A 19,106-nucleotide genomic window follows, 5' to 3' on the forward strand; every position below is an offset into this window, starting at 1 on the left:
TCGCGCCTGATCTTCTTCAGCACTCTGGGCAGAAGTGGTATAGGCGGAAAGGCGTACAACAGACCGCAACTCCACTCGCGCCGAAAGGCGTCGCCGAGCGAGTGCCGTCTTGGAAACTCCAACGCGCAGAACTGATGACATTGCGCGTTCTCTTCTGTGGCGAATAGATCTAACCAAGGCTCTCCCCATTGCTGAAAGAGGCCTCTCGCCACATCCGAGTTCAGACGCCATTCGTGATCCACCGAGCACCGACGGCTGAGTTCGTCCGCCCTGGCGTTCAGAGAACCTGCCAGGTGTTGAACCGTCAGAGTCACGCCCTGACGTTCCAGCCATTGCCAGAGGCGCAGAGCCTCCTGGCAAAGGGTCCACGACCCCACACCGCCCTGTTTGTTGCAGTACCACATGGCGGTGGTGTTGTCCGTGAACACCTGCACTACACTCCCGTTGACAAAGGGGAGGAATGCCTTCAGTGCTAGGCGAATCGCCCGCAGCTCCAACATGTTGATATGGAGCCGGGACTCCGCCGGAGACCAGAGGCCTCTGATCTCCGCCTCTCCCAAGTGGCCACCCCAGCCTTGGAGGGACGCGTCCGTCACAACCACGTGCTCCGGTTGGGGAAGGGAGAGGGATCTGCCCCTGACCCAATCGCGGTCCGTAAGCCACCACTGCAACTGTCTCGCAGTGCCCTCCGAGATCAGGACATGGTCGGATAGGTTGCCCTGATGCTGGGCCCACTGAAACTTCAGGTCCCACTGCAGAGCACGCATCCGCCATCTGGCGTGATGCACCAGAAGGATGCAGGAGGCCATCAGCCCCAGAAGCCGCAGCGTCAACCTGACCGAAACCCGGGATAACGGCTGAAAGATGGGAATCAGAGCCTGAATATCCCGGACCCGCCGTTCCGGAGGATAAACCCGAAACTGCGCCGAGTCGAGAACCGCTCCGATGAAAAGGAGCTTTTGAGAGGGACACAGGTGTGATTTCGGCACATTGATGGAAAACCCCAGCTCGTGCAGGAGGTCTGCCGTCATCTGAAGGTGGTGGACGACTGTCTGGGGCGAGCCCGCCTTCAACAGCCAGTCGTCGAGGTAGGGGAAGACTGAAACCCCTAACCGGCGCAGATGAGCTGCGACCACCGCCATCACTTTCGTGAACACCCGTGGGGCGCTGGTAAGGCCGAAAGGGAGCACGATAAACTGAAAGTGCTCGTGGCCTACCGTGAACCGCAGGTAACGCCGGTGGGCCGGCAGGACGGGGATGTGAAAATACGCATCCTGCAAGTCCAACGCTACCATCCAGTCTTGTGGGTCTAGAGCAGCCAAGACCTGAGCCAAAGTCAACATCTTGAACTTCTCCTTCCGGAGGAAGCCGTTGACGTTCCGTAGATCCAAGATAGGACGCAGGCCTCCCTTGTCCTTCTTGGGTACCAGAAAGTAGTGGGAGTAGCAACCACACCCTACTTCCGGCCCAGGAACGCGCTCGATGGCCCCCTTGGCCAAGAGGGCCGTAACTTCCTCCTGCAGAAGCGTCAAGTGGTCCCCCGACACACGGTGGTTCTGCGGTGGCATGGCTGGAGGAGTGGACTCGAAGGGGAGGGCATAGCCCCTTCGGACAAGCTGCAGCACCCACCTGTCCGATGTTATCGCGCGCCAGCGGGAGTGGTGATGGCGAACCCTGCCACCCACTGGCGTCACGTGAGCCCGAAAGCTCGGACTAGGAAGGCTTGGACGCAGCAGCGGAGGGAGGCGTGGACTGACCACGCCGCTGGCCTCTACCGCCACCACGGCGGAAACCACGGCCGCCACCGCGCTGGGGAGCGTTCTGCGTCGCGTGGCTGGCAGCACGTGTGGGACCTCCCCTCCCTTGGCCACGAAAGGGCCGAAACGAACCCGTCTGCTGGCGCTGGGTCGAAAGACCCAAGGACTTGGCCGTGACCCTGGAGTCCTTGAAGCGCTTTAGCGCGTGGTCCGCTTTGTCACCAAACAGGCGACTGCCATCAAATGGCATGTCCATGAGTGAATTTTGGACGTCTGGCGAGAAGTTGGCAGATCTCAGCCAAGCATGGCGACGAATCGCCACCGTTGTGGACATCGCCCGTCCCAGTGAGTCGGTCGTGTCGAGACCACAACGGATCGAGTACCGCGCCGCATCCCGGCCTTCAACTAAGGCCCGTGTGAGCTTGTCCCGCACCTCCTGGGGACATTGCGGCAGACACTCCTCGACCGTATCCCACAGGGAGTGGGTGTAGCGGCCCAAGAGGCACGCGGTATTACAAGACCGCAGTCCAGCGCTCAAAGAGGAAAAGACCTTTTTACCAAACTGGTCATACCGCTTTGATTCCCTATCGGGCGGAGCCGACGGAAATGCGGACTGCGAAGTGGAGGCCTGGATCACCAGACTCTCCGGGGAGGGATGGGTGGACAAAAAGGCAGGGTCGTCCGAGCATGGACGGTGACGCCTCGCGACATTCCGGTCAACCGGCGCACCAGAAGCGGGCCTGGACCAGGTGCCCAAAAGGACATCCGACAGGGCCTCATTAAACGGCAGCAGAGGCTCCTGGGGGCATGACTGCGGTTTAAACACTTCGGTCAGAATGTTCGGCTTGACCTTCGCGACGGGGAGCTCAAGGTGCAAGGCCTTGGCAGCCCTCATCAGGACCACCGAATAGGCAGCACCTGCCTCAGACGCCACAGGGGACGGAGAGACAAACCCAGGGTTGGGCGACTCGTCCAGGCCACTGGCATCACCCAGATCACCTACCCAGTCCACATCATACTGGCAGGCACGGGATAGAGGGTCCTCAGACCCCTCCCAACCCTCTCCATACTCATCGTCATCATACCCATATTCTGGGTCGACGATATAGACGTCGGGGTCAACGGGCCCCATCGGCGTCGAATCCGGCGTTGGCCGACGCCGGTCCGACTCCGCGTCCGGAGTCGGGGAGGAAAGGGGGGTGGCGCCGCGCTGCGTCGGCGCCGGGGACCCGACGCCGGCCGGAGCCGACGGCGGAGTCGCTGCACCACGCGGGGGCGGTACCACGGGTTGGCCCACAGGAACCGACGCCGGAGAGGCCGGGAGACCAGCCGGCGACGAACCAGGGGGAACCAGCGGCGCCGGGGCCGGAGCCGCCGGCGGCGCCGGGGCAGGAGCACCCGAACCGCTCGGGCCCCCAGACGGGACCGACGGGCCCGCAGGCGCCGAAGGCCCCGCCGGAGAAGACCTCGCCCTCATAGCAATGAGGAAGGCCTCGATCTCCTCACGCGACGCGCCTTCCCCAGGGACCGACGGGTATGGGGTAGACGGCGTCGGCGACCCACGCGGGGCCGCGGGGGTGGGGTCACCCGAGCCCCCGGCCGCAGTACGCGGGCGTCGGGGGGAGTCGGGGGTGCGATGGCGACGCCCCGACTTCTTGTGCTTACCTGACGAGCCGGAGGAATGGTGGCGACTCCCGGAGCGCCCATGGCGGCTCCGCGAACGTTCCCTCGACCGCTCCCTCGACCTCCGACCGGACCGGGACCGCTCTCGACGCGGGGCCGACACCCGGAGCTCGAGAAGCTTGCGGGACCGCTCCCGCCTAGCTTTTCCAGTCAAGGCCCGACAGTCGACGCAGGACTCCACGTCGTGATCCGCGCCCAGACACCGGAGGCAGAGTCGATGGTGGTCGGTGACCGACATCATGCGGTCGCACTCGTCGCAGCTCTTAAACCCAGGCATCCTACCGGCACCGTAGAAAGATTAAGTTTTACAAACACTTGGTCAAAAGACCGGAGTACTGCTCTTCGGATCTGCGCTAAGTGGCGCGGAAAAAAGAAGAACTGACGTCAGCGCGCGGAGGCGGCGTCTATATACTCCAGCGACGTCATCACGGCGCACGACGCCGACGACGCGGAGCCGCAGGGGACGCCTGCAGACGACGCCTACCGACGCGCAGGGGTACTGCTACGCAAAAGTTTCCGGATCCAGACTGACGCCTGGGGATATTCTAAGGTAAGGAATCTAATACTAACCTGTTTCTTTCAGATAAGCACCGCAATATGTAAATACCTTTTTAGCCATGAATACATCTATGTTTTGTATGTCTTGTCTATAGTCATATTAAGTCCTGTGTTATTTATGTGTGTGAATTCACATCCACCTAATTATTCAAGCATGCACTGGACTGGCAAGCCTGCACGCACCAGTATGGTGCAGACGGGACACTTATAACCCGAATACAAGGCGTGAATTGAATGTGTGATACCCTCCTGTTTTGGAGGGTGAATCTTGTTTCTAATCATGTGTTCTTTTTACAGAAACAAAGAAAAAGTACAATCGTATGTATAATACGCATGTTTTATTATTAACAGCGTTTAATATTTTTATAGTTTATACACCACATTAGTGAAACATAGGAGTGGTAAATACAGGGCGGGCCCCTGTATGGTCCTGACGAAAAGCTTGGGGAGCTTGAAACATGTTGACCACACACTGATTTAGCCCTAATTAAAGGCTAAGTTGCAGTGTTAACCCCATTTTAATATACCAGTCTAGGAGCAAAATAAATTTGTTGAGGCCCACTAGCACGGTATTTTTAACAGCCACACACACCCACTCTGCCACTATCTAACCTTTGCACCACACATAGTCTTTTTCACGATTAAAGTGCTCCTGCGTAGTTCGCTAGTCGCAGCACGCCCATTTTCGTAGAGAACTGGGAGGGCCCCAATGATGAAGCATGTCACCGTGGGGAAACCCCGGTGAGTGAGGGGACACTAGAAAGAAATTTTTCTTTCTACATTGGTCTGTACTGAAAAATTTGATCAGTGACCAACACACAAACTAGGTCTCTGAATCCGATACTTTGGATTCCTATTTTTTCTGCTACGTTGTTGAGGAGGCCGACCTAGTTTAGTTTATCCTCCTTCTCCCTCTCATTTTCTACTTTTGAAAACCTTTTGCAACATTAGGATAATCAAAGACTGGGGAAAAAACCCATAACGTTCTAATTTATACCTTGCAGTCTGTATGTAGCTCTAAGATAACAGTTAATAGCTCACTGTTCTATGTTAGGATTTTAACTTATAAACTGCAAGTAACAAAAGAATCTCTCTGACAAAAGCAGTAACCCACTGACCTATTTACATTATGTGCACTTTAATGGCTGCCTGGTACATGTTATTTGCAGCAGGCACATTAACCCTCTGCGCTACCTTTCCATGAGTCAAAACTTCCACTAGTCAAAACTCTGATCTCTCTCACTAGGAAGAACATTAATCACTAGAGTTATCATGATATTGTTTCGGAGAATTGCTGGAGGCCACGAAGGAGGCAGCAAGGGCTTTCAAAACCTTAAAAAACTTGCAAACACAATGCCACCACCCAAAGTCAGCGCCCGTTGCAGTCATACCGGTCGCACCGCCCTAGAGCCATCCCTTCTCAAGGGTCCTGTGACCTCCATGGCAGAGTCACTGTTGCTCCAGGGTGTTGCTCTAGGGTGTGCTGCTTCGTAGGCCTGTCCGCAAGACTGGAGGTGAACTTCAGTATGGATTGTGGTGTACAGGCATCAAGGTTAACCTACACTTGCCACCACTAGGGTCCACCTGCTGGTGCTAGGACACCAGGGCTTCGAAGGTCTAGCAGTGCCTTCTAAGGTCTAGCATGGGAATGCGCTCCCTCAGGAGAGTGGTCTGGTGGACTGGTCATGAAGGTTGAACCTGGTTCCCCAGTTCGAAATTCAGCAGGTCTGGCCAGAGTGCCACATCCTCTCCCCCAATGTACACCATACTGTTCCACTGAGAGAAACTCTCACTGCCTTCCACTACAAGCCAATTGTGCCCCGCTATAAACACCTGGATGCGACTCAGTTCAAATTATGCACTAGACAAGAGCAATATACTGCCTATAAAAAAATAGCATCCTGGAAAAAGCAAACACTAATAGGGAATGCAAGATTAAGTAAAGCACGTAAAATGTAAGCAGGAACAACATGGTTGCCTTAAGGCTTTTACACTCACTATTAAGAAATCAATGAGCGTTTTTTCCTGAAAAGTTAAGAACCGGACTATAGGGCCCAAAAGGGGCCGGTTTTAATGTCCATTGCTTATATCCTTACAAAACGTAGCAGTATTGTTCAAAAAGACCACACCCGTGAACACAGAGCCGCGGTAAATGGTTTGTTTTCCAATCCACCCTTACCACAGGTTAGGGCATATCTGCATGAGCAGATATGCCCTACAAACTTGGGGTCCATTTCCTAATATTGTATGGGCCAGTGAAGTCAGAGTACATGGGCTGGAAACTCGACCACTCAAGTTCCACAGCACCATGATGGCTTCACTGAACCTAGGAGGGGTTGGTACCAAACTACTTCTCTCAATTAATCCACTTTGTGAGATGCCAGTGTGAGGTGTATTGAGCCATGTACCCATAGGGCACCTCAGAGGTGCCCCTTGAAAACCTGTCAACTCTGGTGTGGTCTTGAACTGGCTGTAGGCAGCCAGCCACCACCAGACATAGTTCTGGACCCTTGGGTAGGGAGCCCCTGCTATATGGGACCAGAAACAATGCACATCCTGGGCAGCGGTGGCATGCCATCACCCCAGGGTGAGCCAATGCTCGAATAAATAAGGGAGCTTCAAAGGCCTGCTGCCTTTGTAATGCAACCCCCAGCCTCTGCTGCTAGCAGCAGATGGCATCCCCCGGTTTACACCCCCACTTTAGGCAGGAAAACCGGCAGGAAAACTTAAGAAGGATAGGATATGTGCCCACCTCTGCCACCTCCACCCCTAAGGTGGGGGAGGCGAGGTGAGGCACATCCTTCAGTCCCGCCACCTTGAAGATGGGGAGACCCTCCAATCAGGGCTAAGTCTATGCCCACTCCCACAGGAAGGTGGCATAATCGAGGGTGTAGTCATCCCAGGTAAGGTGCCCCATCTGTTACTCCCCTAAAATGCCCCTAAATCTAGTATTTAGGTGGCTCTCCGAGACCTGGAAACCAAATCTGTGATGACCTATGAAGAAAGAAGATGACCGTGCAGAGAAGACTAATGACAATGACTGCCTTGGCCCCAGCCCTACCGGCATGTCTCCAGCTTCTGCGCACCTGTGACCTGTCTTGCAGCCAGCGATCTCTGAAACCATGGGAGGACAGCTGCCTTCGAAAAAGGCTCCAATCTCCCCTGGACAGCAGACCTGTCCAGAAGAAACCTACTCCAAGGACTCCAGATCCAGGCGGAAGCGTGTCTCCTGCCCACTAAGCACCCGACGCCCATGGCCCGAGTCTGAGTGGCTCACCTGTGCAGTGAAGTCTCCCCATTGATCCTGAACTTGTGTCCAGCGTTGGCTGACCGCTCCTGACCTCCACGACGGCGCCTGCAGTGTGAATCCAGAGGCTCCCCCTGACCGCTACCGGCTCCGGTAAGAAGACTCCAACATCAAAAGGCACCCCTGCACCAGAAACCCCTGGGCCTTGGTGAGCTGAACCGGCGGTGCCTCTACGACCCCCTACATCTCTACTTACCTCTGCTGTTGTTGCTCTTCCTCCTACAACCTCTGGTACCACGCCCGCAGCCTCTTTGCCGAAAGAAGAATCCCCATTGAAAAGCATTTGCCACTCAACTTTGAAATTTTACCCTGCACCCGGCCGCCCCTGTGCGGCTGATGTTTGTTTGGTGCTGCTTTGTGGCCCACCTGTGCTTAACCTAACCACAAAAGCTTGGCCTCCGCAACTTATCTACTTACCTTCAAGCAGTGTGGTTCCAGGCACCCTGTGTCTCCACTGGAAAGCATTGGGTCGAAATCTGATTTTGACCTCTACACCAGGCCGCCCTTGTGCTACTGGTGGTGCAAATTTAGTACTCATCTGACTCTGGCCCTGGCTGACTTTTGGCTTCAAAGACTAGGATTGTAAGTGCAGTAGTTACCTGTTTAACTGCAATATTGTTTTCCCGATAGAAATTTTTCAACACATTACAATGTTATCCTAAGTGTTGATTTTTCAAACTGAAAATATTTTTTTATTAGAAATGTACTTACCTTATTACGAAGATCTCGGTCTTAAAATTAAATTCAAAGTATAATTTTCAAAATTGTTCTGGATCTCCTTCTTGAGTCGTGTGTCCATTATTGATCACTGTTGTGCAATAGATGTCTTACACTCCTCTGTGTTAGGCCTAAGGCTTCTCTCCCACAGTGCCACTAATAGAGCACTTTGGGATTTACATTGAGCCCTGTACACTTTTGGGGACCCCCTGGACTCTGTGCACGGTATCACCACCTAGAGGATTTTTAATTTAGAGAGCCAGCTTCATACAGCCCCTAAAAGTTAAGGAAATCTGTGGATAAACTAAACAGTAGGTCTTAAGGTAGGCAGAAAATTCAGGGATATTTAAAAGAAAGGTAATGCATGTGGATGATCAAAAGTAAGAGGAAGCACCAAACACATTTGGGGATCTGAGGTTCAGAAGAAAGGCAAGGGGGAGGGTACTGGGATCAGGTGAGGTACGGAGGCAAGGAGGGCATATGAGGTCTTCGGTGGTACTGTCAAAGAGGGCAATGAGAGACTGCGAGCACAGTTGAACTGGGGGAATGGTGGACAAACTGCTGATGCCGCAGCTCTTCCAGGAAAGCAGGTCATACGCAGCACTTTTGCTCCCACAACACTGAAAATAACCAGAAGAGTACTTGAAGGATCTGCCTCCTCACATGCCATCTATCACATTTACCGCCTACCCCATCCCAACTCAAATTATCAAGTCTATTATCAATCAATCAATCAGGGAATTTGTAAAGCGCACCGCTTACCCGCTAGGGTCTCAAGGCGCTGGGGGGGGGGGGGAGCTGCAGCTAGTGGTCGAAGAGCCAGGTCTTTAGCAGTCTTCTGAATGCCGGGAGGTCTGTTGTCTGTCGTAGGAGGAGGGGGAGGGCGTTCCAGGACTTGGCGGCGCGGTGGGAGAAGGATCTGCCCCCGGGAGTGGTTCTGTGGATGCGCGGGACGGCGGCCAGGGATAGGTCGGCGGAGCGGAGTTTCCTGTTGGGTACGTAGAAGGAGAGTCTGTCGTTGAGGTAGGCTGGGCCGGTGTTGTGGAGTGCCTTGTGTGTGTGGATCATGAGTTTGAATGTGATTCTTTTGTCGACGGGGAGCCAGTGCAGGTCTCTCAGGTGCGGGGTGATGTGGTCTCGGCGTGGGACGTTGAGGATCAGGCGTGCGGAGGCGTTCTGGATTCTTTGGAGTCTGTTGATGAGTTTGGACGGGGCACAGGCGTAGAGGGCGTTTCCGTAGTCGAGTCGGCTGCTGACGAGGGCGTGGGTGACGGTTTTCCGTGTGTCCGTCGGGATCCATCTGTTGATCTTGCGGAGCATGCGGAGAGTGTGGAAGCAGGAGGAGGAGACTGCGTTGACTTGGTTGGTCATGCTGAGCTTGGAGTCGAGGATGATCCCTAGGTTGCGTGCGTGGTTGATTGGTGCTGGGGGGGTTCCCAGTGATGCTGGCCACCAGGAGTCATCCCATGCTGAGGGATTGGGCCCGAAGATGAGGACCTCCGTCTTGTCCGTGTCCAGTTTGAGTCGGCTTGCCTCCATCTATTCGGAGACGGCCTTCATGCCCTGGTGTAGGTTAGATTTGGCGGTGAGGGGGGTCTTTGGTGAGGGAGAGGATCAGCTGGGTGTTGTTGGCGTAGGAAATTATGTTGAGGTCGTGTAGTCTGGCGATGCGAGCGAGGGGGGCCATGTAGACGTTGAACAGAGTCGGGCTGAGTGAGGATCCCTGGGGGACGCCGCAGATAGTAGTGGTGGATGCGGAGTGGAACGGGGGGAGGCGGACTCTCTGGGTTCTGTCGGTGAGGAAGGAGGTGGTGCAGTCCAGGGCCTTGTCTCGGATCCCTGCATCGTAGAGGCGTGTGCGCAGTGTGTGGTGGCAGACGGTGTCGAAGGCGGCAGAGAGGTCCAGGAGGATGAGGGCTGCTGTCTCGCCGCTGTCGAGTAGGATTCTGATGTCATCTGTGGCGGCGATGAGGGCGGTCTCGGTGCTGTAGTTGCTGCGGAAGCCTGACTGGGAGGGGTCCAGGATGCCTTTGTCTTCTAGGTAGCGGGTGAGCTGGGTGTTGAAGATCTTTTCCATGACTTTCGCAGGGAACGGAAGCAGGGAGATGGGCAGGAAGTTCTTGAGGTCGCTCGGGTTAGCCTTGGGTTTCTTCAGGAGGGCGTTGATCTCGGCGTGTTTCCAGCTCTTCGGGAAGGTAGCGGTCTCGAAGGAGAGGTTGATGATGTTACGCAGGTGGGGTGCGATGATGCCGACGGCTTTGTTGGCGATGTGGTGGGGGAGCGGGTCAGACGGGGAGCCTGACTGGATGGTGCTCATGGTCCTGGTTATGTCTTCGGTACTCACGTTGGTCCAAGTGGTCAGGGGGTCGTGGTCGGTGGGGCTCGGGGTGTTCGTCGTGGCAGAGTCCGTGGGGTGCGTCTGGGGGGTGAAGCTGTTGTGGATGTCGGTGATCTTGTGGTGGAAGAAGGCAGCCAGGGTGTCGCACAGGACTTGTGATGGCGGAATGTCGTTGGTGCAGGAGCTGGGAGAGGAGAGCTCTTTCACGATGTTGAATAGCTCTTTGCTGTTGTGTGCGTTGTTGTCGAGGCGGTCTTTGAATGAGGCTTTTTTGGTGGTCCTGATGAGGTGGTGATGGTTGCGGGTGGCGTCTTTATGGGCTGTGCGGTTGGCGGGTGTTCTGTCGTTGAGCCAGATGTTCTCCAGTTTCCGGCAGCTGCGCTTGGAGTCTAGGAGCTCCGGGGTGAACCAGCTGGCACTCTAGCTGGTGTCTCTGTCTGTGGTTTGTTTCATGGGTGCTACGGTGTTGGCGCAGTCCTCCATCCAGAGCCTGCTTGTTTGCATTTCGGCCTGGGTGCACTGGTGCCTCCATACATCTAGGACAGATATCCTACTCTCTGGCCAGCCTCCATTTGTCCTATTCAGTATGTATTCATCCATGAGCATATGTAGAACATGCCAAAGCACAAACGCTTGACAGCCAACATCTAATCTACTCGTCACTAAAAGTCCTTTTCATCTTTTGTGACATTGGCATGGGTTCCTACTACTACTGTGACCAGCCCACAGGATTGCCTTTGTCATCGCAGAGGAAACTTCTCACCAAAACAACCTACTGGAATGTTATTTGCTAAGGCGATCATGAAACTCCAGATGGCTCAAAACCCTGCTAAAAGCATGGTCCTGGGCCTAACTTCACTGCCTTGCACTAGATTTTCATTTAAAGACACGTTCAACTTAAAATGTAGGCTGGCTCTTTCCCAACCAGTCTTCCAGTAGAGCTTCTGGTGTCTGCGTGCTCCATTGAAAAATTATCGGGCAAATCAAATTTGTCATAGATAAAACCAACAAAATCAGAGAACGTTGCCTTCAAAGTCAAGAACTGCATCCTTCAATGACTATAAAGATAATGGTCAAAGACAATGACCATAGCATTAGGTTTCAAAATCCACAAAGAAATGCTGGAAAGTCGTATCCCAGACCAGTGATAGGTCTGCGATGCTAATGATGGCAGATGGTGTGTTATCCAATGACAAGGAACAATAGCATATCTAAAACAAGCATCACGGGAAGAGAGGGTGTGGCGCAGCGGCCAGAGCTGCTGACTTAAGCGCTGGGAATCCCCGTTGGGGTCTCGGTGGCACAACATCCTGTGATTTTGGGCAAATCACTTAATCTGATCAATTGCGCTATAAAATTCTGCTGCAAGACGAAAAAGCAGAAAGAACCAAAACTTTATGAAAAAATAGTTCCACCAAAGTGTTTGTTAACAGTATTTTGGAAGCGGTAAAATCATAAGTATGTTTTTTTACTGTTTATTTCAAAAGGTATTGAGGCTTTTAGTGAACTACACATATGAGGCCAAGTGACAATCTTACCTGCAAGCCCCAGATAATTTGTCCACCGCATTTCTTTAATCAACTCTCATAGACTCCGCGGCTTCCAACCTGCGCCACCTGTCTAGCCAATGCCTCAAGAAACCAGAACATACAGAAAAACTCACCTACTCAGAGAAATGTCACATAACTTCTAGCCAAGATCTGAACCGACCGAAACTAGTCACCCGCATAAAAGGAAATGCTGTGGAAACGAGGCTTCTCAGCCTGTCCTCCAAGAAGACTCTGGGACACACAAGTGGCCTCCGTGGTGACAGAACACTGGAACGGTGTATCTTAGCTACGGTGTGACACCACAATAGGGCCTTAGTGGCTGGGTCACAGCACCCGCGGCCTGGACAAGCTTGGGTCCTCGGTGATGATGGCACAATCGGCCCTCATCTGAGCTTGGATGGGGCAGACCTGTTGCTAGGATACCAAGCACCGAGATAATCCGGTTGTGCGCACGAGGCTTCCGGTGACGGCACAGAGAGCGGCTGTCCCCATCCTGTGGCGCCCTCCCCTCCTTCCGGAACAACCCCCTTCACCAGCCTCCCCTGTGGCCAGGCCAGGCCCTGTCTCTGCGCCAGCGCCGGTGAGTCAGAGCAAAAGCAGCTGGCCTGGACCCAGAGGGGGGATTAAAGCAAGTAGTGCTTGGTAAATATTTCAGGAAATTCCCTCTGCGGCCCGCCCTGGCGCCTGTCCATGAACTGCAGAGAGCTCTTTCAAAGGGGGCCTGGCACCAACTTTTCCCGGCTCTCTTCGCTCAGTAGACGAATGCATCCATTGCAGGGATCTCAGTTGGCCTCGTCGTGGTCCCCTGCATGAACTCACCGCTGTCCACTTAGCTTTTCATCCTTCCGATGTCAATGAAATGAATACCACTGGGTTGTGTAGCAAGCAACATCGGGTATATAATGCCAACAAACCTCCAGGTAACATGAGTTACAAAGATCCTGGACAAAAAGTTCATATTTCCACCAATTTTAAGATGCAAATAAAAAAAACTCACACTCCCAAGACTTACTTTATTTTTTGGGGTCTAGCCTACCAGACAGCTGTCTGGTAACAAAAAGATCTATTGTAGGCTTACTGTTGCCTACAGGGGCGTATGGGCTGACCATTGCTCAGCATTGTTTGGCCTTATTGTCATTCTCATATGCTTGCTTTATTCAATGGCTTATCTTGTCCCCATTTGTCCATCTTGTGTTTGTCTCTTCCCAGGGGCATAACCTATTTGCCGTCACTCTGATTGGCTGGTTTCTATCCTTCTAATGCTCACTTTTCGGGCTCTATTTTTTTTTGGGCTTAGCACTGCTCGCTTTCAGGGGCTACATTTTTATTTTTGATTTGGAACTGCGTGAGAGTTTTCTAAATCTCCTTCTTGTGTCCCCTCCCACATACCCACACCCTACACTGCTGTCTCAATCGTGTGCACCAAGTTTCATGTGCTTTTCTCCCTCACCCAACTCCTTTGTGCTCCATCTTGCTTTCTTCCTTGTGTGCTGCTTTTCCCCCTCCCACCATTCAATATTGCTCTCCACCCCCACCCGCTCCCAATTGCCTCTTCTCCTCAACCCTCACCAGCTCAGACCTTTTGTCTTAAGTTGCTACCAGGCTCTCCAACATAAAAAAAGAAGTTTCTTGTGATTTCAGTTTTTTAGTTGCTGAACCATCTCAGATCAGTTCATTACAAACAAAAATTGTCGCTCGCACCATTTTATAGGTGCCGGTGTATGGCGGCACGAACGCCCCTACAAAATGGCGTGACCAGCCTCGTCATTGCACCTTCTTTATTTACTAATTAAATTTATTTGTGGGCAGTGCTGCACAGCATCTTGCTGATGATGCACTGCTTCACCGAAAGGCATTGGTAAAGCCAATATGCTCCACAGGCGACACGACCTATTGGATCTTCCAATGCTTATTGTTGCTACCAGCACTTACAAATGCTTTCCTTATCCCATGTCATCATTTTGTTCTTGTATTGCGCTTATTCCACCAAACCACCCCATATCCTATCTAGGCTAACTGCTTGACACACTTAAACCAAACCTCGATCCTTACAACATCTTTTTCAAAGTCACACTATCCTCTCCGTCCCTTGTCTTCTCCGGGTGCCTTCAGCAGTTAGATAATCCACAGTTATAGTGCTATATAAACTGATCTTAAACAAAAACATTTCAAGTTTATTTTTATTTGCACAGTGACTTGAAACCATTGCAACATTATAAAATAGCCAATAGAACTGCTGTTGTACCCCAGTAAAACCAATAATACACATTTTAAAATGTTGTACAGTATGTACATGACTGTGGTTAAAATAGACGGTGAAGCAGTTCGAGTGCATCAATGATTCACGTAATAAAGTGCAGCGCAGTCATTAAAATATATCACGAAACCAGGAATACACGTAGTAAGGTGCCCTACAGTACATACATGTTCGGCAGTGACACCTAATGAATTTGGAAGCAGCTGAAATTCTACACAATAACAAGGGGTTCTTCTTGCAACAAAGAGATGCAGCGACCAGCTTGCGAGCCTATGGCTACACAGGCCGCTTATGACTAACAATGCTGATGTTGGATTGTCATTTTAGGCATTTTTTGTTAGGCCAGCGTGAGAAATGTTACCGTTCTGCAGTTCCGGTGCGTGGCCCCCGGGTCAAAACATGCCAGAACATGCCAGCACCTCTTGCCTCCTGGTGCGAATTCCTTTCTGCTTGAAGTCGGCCTTTAACAGCTGTGACCTCTCTTGCTGCAGCTCCCTGCATGTGCAGATTAAGTGCAGAATGTCTCTTGTTCCGTATCGCACAGCCTGCAAGTGCTTTGGATTGATTCTCTCAGGCAAAGGTGGTAGGTGCTGAATACATGGAAGAATGACCGATCTATGCCATAGAAATTGTTTTGATTGGTTTAGGGTAACCCTGACTGAAGTATTTTTGAGTGTTTGATTCACAAAGCCATGTTGTCAATTACACATTAACTTTTGCTGCCTGCTCCAGCATTAACTATTTACTTCACCTTAAACTGGCTGGGTTAGGAATTCAGTCTGATCTGCAAGTTACAGACAGACTTCGGTCGAGGCTGCGCTTTTACCTACTGAGCTGTCGCCCTGTCTCTTCGGGTCAACCTTTAAGTATATCTTGCTGTGTCTAGACCCTCTATCGACATTCTGAGGAGTACAAAAGGTTTCATGTACAGCATAACCGAATCACAAATTTCCAAATAAATAACATGGTCACCAGACGAGAAGACCCTACTGAAAGTGTTTACAACTTTGAAGGTTCCCTCTCTAGGGGCCCTATAGATGGTGGGATCGTTTCTATACCTAGTGCTGTGTTATATGTGTTTTCGCTCTCTTACCCCTCAGACTCTCGACGCCCAGATGCTAAAACAGGAACAATCACTCTTCAATGTTTTCGGCATAACAGGATGAAAAAGGTTCTCGTCAGCATATTGTGGTGTCTTGTGTTCTTTAAAACAAATGCTGTGTTTGTTTTTTAAAAGATCTCAGAAGCCCAAAGAAATGTGACTGCATAATCTGAAGATGGTGTTTATAAGACCCTTCGAATACATAACGGAAATAAAGGGCCTGCTATTGAGTTGGCCTTCTATGGATTTCAAATAAACATCTTCCAGCCCACAGAACAGGCCTTGAAAAACCAGGACGCTATAGAAGTTACCACAGAAAGTCCATAAAGAAACATTGTACATGTTCAATATTCCTGTTTGCCTTCTTGAGAACTTGTTGGCCACTTTGGAACACCATGTGTGCTTTTAAGCGGGTTTTGAGGTGCCTTGCCTACATAAAACAAGCATTTACAATGCAACGGTCTCAGCATTGCAAAAGTTAGAGCTATTAGCATTGTAAATGAACGCGAGTTTAAGGTCTTGACATTGTAAATGACAAGGTCTTTTATTTATGTTTTAAAAACCAAAACATAAATAAAAGTCATTGTCATTTACAATGCCAATAGCTCAAAGTCGCGTAATGTGTATGGCTAACTACAGTAGCCTCCTGACGAGTGCCCTTTCACTTAATTTTTTACAAATTAAAGCCCTGGCACTTTTTTTTTTTTACAAATTAAGCACGGGTGGTGTCCGTGTCTGTGCATGGGAGTGGTGGTGTCCGTGTGTGCATGGCAGTGGTGGTGTCCGTGTGTGTATGGCAGTGGTGGTGTCCGTGTGTGCATGGCAGTGGTGGTGTCTGTGTGTGCACGGCAGTGGTGGTGTCGGTGTGCGTACGGCAGTGGTGGTGTCTGTGTGTGCATGGCAGTGGTGGTATCCGTGTGTGTATGAAAGTGGAACTAGAGGACCTCTAGTTCCATCCCTTTAGGGCACACAAATGTTGTCTTTCTTGAAAAAGGAAGACTTCCACTCATAGGTTTCTTAGTCAAATTTTATCGCATATTTCTACCACAAAGAGATCAGCTGTGCATCCACCCTAACCATTTATATTATCCGTGTGTGTATGCCAGTGGTGGTATCCGTGTGTGTATGGCAGTGATGGATTGCCCGCCCCTTTCATGCCAAGTATAGCGTGAAAGGGTGCCTTATTTACAAGGCAGCGTTAAGCCACGTCAAGTGGCTTAAAGCTGCCTTGTGAATAAGGTGAAGCCCCTATCGACACAGGAACGTGGGAAAGAGTGACGTTCCTGTGGCAATAGGGGCTTGTAAATATGCCCCTAAGTGAGAGTTTACTCATTTATCATGGGGTCGGTTTTTTGGACCGAGGTTTTAAATTTAATAGTAAATACAGCCTTGCAAATATAAAATCAGTAGGTCACTATCACATGAAAGACTGCCGTGGTCTAGTCTTCTTGCTTAGATTTATTGCTTGGCCATTGAAAGACATGGGTGACACTGGCAGCACTTCTAATATTTCATATTTTCGAATCCATTCATAAAATGAGCTATGTTCTTGCAGTGTTTTTCTTCATTTAAAATATCAGTTGGTTATTGCTTGATCATTGATATAATGATTGCAAGCACCTGCTTTCAGTCCTTGAGCTCGAGAGTGTATGTTTGTCAAACTGACAAAATAAGGAACTTTTAATATTTAACTCTGTTGCTGTTCCATGTTATTATAATATTTGCCTACATATGAATGAATTTGCGTACAGCCAACTAAATTAGATTTATTAAAACACTCCGGAATTAGATGGCTAAACATGTAGGGTGGATTAAAAATCTTTATTCAGTTTTCAGATAAAACCATAAAAGTGCAAACAACAGTTCACAAAGAACAAAAAAGGTTCCTTGCCATTTCAGTGTTACATCTGACATAAATAATAAAAAATATATCACTGTGCGTTAGAATACTTTAATACGCTTAGACAAAAGATGACAAAATATAAAACACAGAATGTAAACTGCAGGCGCCGCGCGCCTCTCTGCAGACTCCCCCTGCATTCCAGAGAGGCGCGCGATGCGATCCTGTCAGCCCTGGAATGCCGTGGAGACAAGACCTGGCCGCGCGGAAAAACGCTGCGCGCGGCCAGGTCATGTCTCCCTTCGGCGTCTCAGACTGCTGAGATGCCGACAATAGTTCTCGGCGAGAACGCGCTTTCAGCGCGTTATAGCCGAGCCCTAAAAATACACACAAGTCAATGTTCCCTTTCATTTTTTTCCTCTGCGTGTGGCAGTGTAAAGTCTCCGTGCGCTGCAGCCAAGGCTTTGTGCGCCAAGAACCGACCGCATGTGTGGGTGCAGCGATAACTGTTCAGACATGGGGTTTCCCGCTTGATTGTGCAGATAACTGACTTAGGTACTGGGATGCAGGAGGCCTGCTTGATGGGGCAGGCAGGGCCGGACTGGGTCCCGGGGCACTACTGCTTAACAAAACCAGTCCCCAGCACGGTTTGTTTTGTTACTCAGGGCTGATATTGTAGCATCGTCGCAAAACTGCCCTCCAGCAACAAAACCGACCCCACTGCTCCAAATCTGGTTCCCACCCTTCCAGTCTCCCAGGCAAGCGCCTGATGCCTGCTACGGCCAATCCAGCCCTGGGGAAGGCCTTTGTGTTGGTGACTGGCATACACTGGTAGTGCCATGTTGGAAATCAACAGGTGCAGTGCAGAGCATCTGAAACCATGACAAAGCTACACTAATATATATTAAGAAACCAGGGCAACCTGCCTCATTCCACAGCACCAGTCAACCTCTGCTTTCCCAACTAACTACACAGCAGCGGCTCAGGGACATCTTAAGGATTTTAAGGGCCCTAGGCCAAACTTTTTAGGGGCCCTTTGCGGATCTCCTTTGAATTTATGATTCAATTTCAGCTCTCTCGTGTCCTCTTTGGCCAGATCACAAACAGTGCACAGAAACACTGGTTCAAATTCTAAATGTGTTTATAGTTAGTATTCAGGGATAGTATTTTTCCAATATTCTAACATAGTAGAAGCTCACTAATACTACTGCGAATGATCACTGTGACATCCTCCCATTTCTCATATCTGAGATCCTGTTTGGATCTAAAAGAAACTTTCTTTATGGATGTTGCATGAAACAAAAACACATTTGTCATAAAATGTCTGTAATAGACCCACACATTACCTAGATTAAAAATAACTTAAAGGAAAATGCTATTTAGCATAGTATGCCACCCGACTGTTATTGTGCTGCCTCTGTTATTGCATCCAGATATATTGCACTGTATTGTAATTGCATTTATATAGCGCTTGCTACCCCTGCTGGGGTGTTGAGGTGCTTTTTCGGCGAGTAGCATGCTACTCCGGAATCCCAAAAGGATTAGTGTTGAATTAATATAGTGAAATCTGAAAGTAATTTGAGTGGTGGATATGTTAGTCAGTTGTTTAGATTGAGAACGATAGTGGAGGGATAGAAGAGGGAAAACAGGTTTGCATTTCTATAGCTCTTGCTACCCATGATGGGGTGTTGAAGCGCTTTTTTGGCGAGTAGTACACTACTCCGGAACCCATAAAGGATTAGTGGTGAATTAGTGTAGTGAAATATGAAAGTAATTTGAGTGGTGGATATGTTAGTTTGGTATTTGGATTGAAAAGGATAGTGGAGGGATAAAAGAGGGAACAAGATTTGCATTTATATAGCACTTGCTACTCCTAATGAGGTGTTGAATTACATATTCGGTGAGTAGCATGCTACTCTGGAACTCATAAAGGAAGAGTGCTGAATTAGTATAGTGAATTATGAAATTTATTTGAGTGGTGGACATGTTAGTCTATT

General features: G+C 50.4%; 1 protein-coding gene across 1 annotated transcript in view; it reads right to left on the reverse strand.

The window, feature by feature from the left end:
* Positions 1–19,106, reverse strand: part of ESYT1 (extended synaptotagmin 1) — a 433,655-nt gene that overhangs the window by 331,779 nt on the left and 82,770 nt on the right. The gene's annotated exons all lie outside the window — the stretch shown is intronic.

The sequence above is a fragment of the Lissotriton helveticus genome, chromosome 1_1 (assembly GCF_964261635.1).
Source record: "Lissotriton helveticus chromosome 1_1, aLisHel1.1, whole genome shotgun sequence".
Lineage (NCBI taxonomy): Eukaryota > Metazoa > Chordata > Amphibia > Caudata > Salamandridae > Lissotriton > Lissotriton helveticus.